The sequence below is a fragment of the Galeopterus variegatus genome, unplaced genomic scaffold (genome assembly GCF_000696425.1).
Source record: "Galeopterus variegatus unplaced genomic scaffold, G_variegatus-3.0.2 Scaffold5086, whole genome shotgun sequence".
In the NCBI taxonomy this organism is placed as follows: Eukaryota; Metazoa; Chordata; class Mammalia; order Dermoptera; family Cynocephalidae; genus Galeopterus; species Galeopterus variegatus.
The window spans coordinates 35768-39344 of NW_007731197.1; the positions used below are offsets into that span (position 1 = coordinate 35768).

Genomic DNA, 3577 nt, shown 5'->3' on the forward strand with positions numbered 1-3577 from the left:
TGGCCTTGGTGTTATCAGCACCACACTCTCCCAAGTGAGCCACGGGCCAGCCCCTAAACTATACATTTTCAATGGATGCATTTTATCATATGTTAATTATACCTCAATAAAGATGACTTAAAGAGTTCAAAACAAAACAAGAATGAAGACCTGATCCTTGTCTTGCTCACACCCTAGCAGAAAAGCCAGACATAAAAACAAATAATCGTAAAACAGTGGGATGAATGTTAAAATAAATATGTTCAAATAATAAGAGCTCCCATTTACTGAGTGTTTATCCTGTGCCAGGCACTGTACGAAGGGCTTCCGATGCACAGTCTTGAAACAGTCCTGTGAGGTTCAGATGATCACCCTCTCATTTTAGATGAGAAAATGAGACTTAGGGAGAGGTGAAGTAATTTGCCCAAGGTTACTCAGAATCAGCAGAGCTGGGACTTTCCTTCAGGTCAACCTGATTGCAGAACACGTGCTAAACCACCTGCCACAAGAAAGGTGCCAGAAGGAAACAGCTGGGGATTGTAGCAGCATCTTAGCCAAGACTTCACAGAGGAGGCATTTAAGTATGAGTTGGAATTTGCTAAGCAGAGAAGAGGGTGAAGGGAAGGGAATTTCCAGGCAAAGGGAACAAATACCACCAGAAGCAAAGGTTATGCAACAGTTGTGCAAAGGTAGAGCTTTCTGGGAATGGAAAGACATATCCAGGAAATAGCAGAAGAGAGCCACAGAATATTTCATAATCTTCAAATTCATTTATTTTTATTTTTAAAAAATCCATTAAGTCATAATTTTACTAGAGGTAATGGCTCAGCAGAGCAGGCACATAAAATGAATTGCTTTTCTTCCTGGACACTTGGGAAGTGCAAAGAAATAATACACAACTCCAGGGTTGTCTATTCTTAATAAATAAATACATTATATCTCCTTCTCCAGAAAGTTAATCTACATTCAGTGATTCCAGATTTTTGCTGAACAGGATATATGGCACTGTTTCATGGTCCTGAGAAATCTCAGGGGAAAAAACCCTCTATGTTTTCATGACAGGGTTTCTAGGTGGATGAATTAAAATAACTGGAGTTAAGTACAAATGTTTCACTGTCATTGCATAATTTTTTAGGAAACACAACATGGTGGTTGAGACCATTGGCTTTTAGGCTGGATTGTCTGAGTTCGGATCTCAATGCTTCCACTTACAAATTTGTTCAGCCTTTCTGCACTTTGGCTTCCTCAGCTGCAAAACAGGGGGATAATGATAGGGCTGCTGTGAGAATCGAATGAGATAGTGTATAAAACATGCTTAGAGCAGTACCTGGCATGGAGCCAATACTTCATATACATAGCTGTTATTTCAGAAAGGGATCTCAATGCTTCCACTTACAAATTTGTTCAGCCTTTCTGCACTTTGGCTTCCTCAGCTGCAAAAGGGGGATAATGATAGGGCTGCTGTGAGAATCGAATGAGATAGTGTATAAAACGTGCTTAGAGCAGTACCTGGCATGGAGCCAATACTTCATATACATAGCTGTTATTTCAGAAAGGTAACTTGCACATACCCTCTCATTTTCTCTATTTTGCCACGATCCATTCTTCCAGGGAATTATTATTATAAAAAAAAATGTGGGAAATGTCGATATCATTTAGAATAACTGACTCAGAACACCCAACTTAAAATGATTTCAACAATAAGGAGTTGTTCGTTTGTTTTTTTAAATCTCACATTATGTATTTCACTGAAACTATGATGTCCTTGCTTGGAAGACATATCCTGCATTCAAGAATACTAAAATGTAAAAATGTGTCTCTGAATCAAAACAAGAGGTCTGAATGTTGGGAGCTTCAGGACTGGCTATTTCAGCAGTTCAACAGCTCATCAAGAGGGCCAGCCGCTGGCTCACTTGAGAGAGTGTGGTGCCAATAACACCAAGGCCATGGGTTCAGATCCCTATATAGGGCTGGCCGGTTGGCTCACTTGGGAGAGGGTGGTGCTGACAACACCAAGTCAAGGGTTAAGATCCCCTTATTGGTCATCTTTTAGAAAAAACAAAAACAAAAGCCCAGCTCATCAAGGACTCACGTTCTTTCTTCATTCACTCTGCCACTGCAGGCCTTCAGCTCTTTCTTTGAAGGAAACCTCACAGATGTAAGATGGCTACAGCAGTCTCAAGCATCACATCTAAGAGAGACTGTTGTTTTTAAAAGCAAGAGAACTTTCCTGAACTTGGCCAGAATTGTATCACAGACCCTTTCCTGAAACAGTTCCTGGCAAAGGGAATAGGTTTCTCATGTTTGATGCAGGATAATCAAGATTTACCCATTGGGCTGGCAGGTTAGCTCAGCTGGTTAGAACATAGCTTGTAACACCAAGGTCAAGGGTTTGGATCCCTATACTGGCCAGCTGCCTAAAAAAAAAAAAAAAGATTTACCCATTAGGGCTAGGGAGGGGCTTGCCTCCTATGAATCAGGCTGCTGCCCAATAGCTAAAAACCTCGATTGTGTTCATAAGATGGAGGAAGAACAGCTCGAGACTGGCTCCTAGCAGTGCCTGCCATACACATGTACTTTTCTGTGATAATGCTGGTACAACTGTTCTAAATGTAAGCAGCTAACTGCTTGGTATACTACCTACCCTCATTCATGTTCTTATTAATAAAACTAAAGATTCCTTTCTGCGTTAAGAAATTAACCTCAATAGTCCAAAGACTTTTTTTCTGTTACTGTGGGTTTCAGATACCATGTCTTAAATCCTGTCAGTGGCCATCCAAACACAGCAGGCCAGCTACTAGATTTTCCCTGTGCACTCAGGGCCTAGGTCCCTGAACAGCACTGGGGATTCTTGCCCCATTCAGTTTGCAATCCACTTCTGTCACTTATCACTAGACTGCAACACTTTCCATGTCAATAAATATAGATCTGCAGAAGCTTTGTATAACAGCTATATAATAATTCCACTGTATATAAAACTCTAATATACTAGATCACACCAGCAATAAGTACAAACGAGATCATGATAACATTTACACTTCAGTCTCAGCTCTGAGCCCCTGGCTGCTCATTCAAGAATTCTGAGGCATTCTTTGAAGTTTCCCCAGTTATTTCTGGATTGCCTACGCAGTGTACCTCACATGTGCTCAGGCACAAGGCCTCCCATTGTATTTTGCTCCAGCCTCTTGGCCACTACCCAGCTGCCCGTAGCGTCTCCATCCGCCACGAGCTTGCTGCTGTTCCACTAAGCACAACCATGCTCTGCAGGGAAGCTGTGCCCTGTCAGGATTGAAAGCTACACAGTGGCCATGGCAAAATGAGGAGCTGTGAAGAACAGCCCTCAGCACGCACTGGGTGGCAACTAGTCCGGGGCTCAAGATATCTCTGCTAGAGCCCAGAGCCTCCTAGTCTTTCACAAATCAGCTCCTGCAGCCTCTCCTTATTACTCTTCCTGCCACGCAGTGGCTCAAAACACTTAAGCATGTGTCCATTATTCCCCTCTTTTCAACCTCATTTCTGATTTGTCCCCAACCACTCCTGCAAACACTCAAAAAATCCTCTCCGCCCCCCCCCCCCCCCCCCCCCCCCCCCCCCCCCC

At 42.8% G+C, this 3577-nt stretch overlaps 1 long non-coding RNA gene across 1 annotated transcript in view; it reads left to right on the plus strand.

Annotated features, from left to right (window-relative positions):
- LOC103604324 overlaps positions 1-3577 on the plus strand; it is an 11893-nt gene that overhangs the window by 984 nt on the left and 7332 nt on the right. The window lies entirely within an intron of this gene.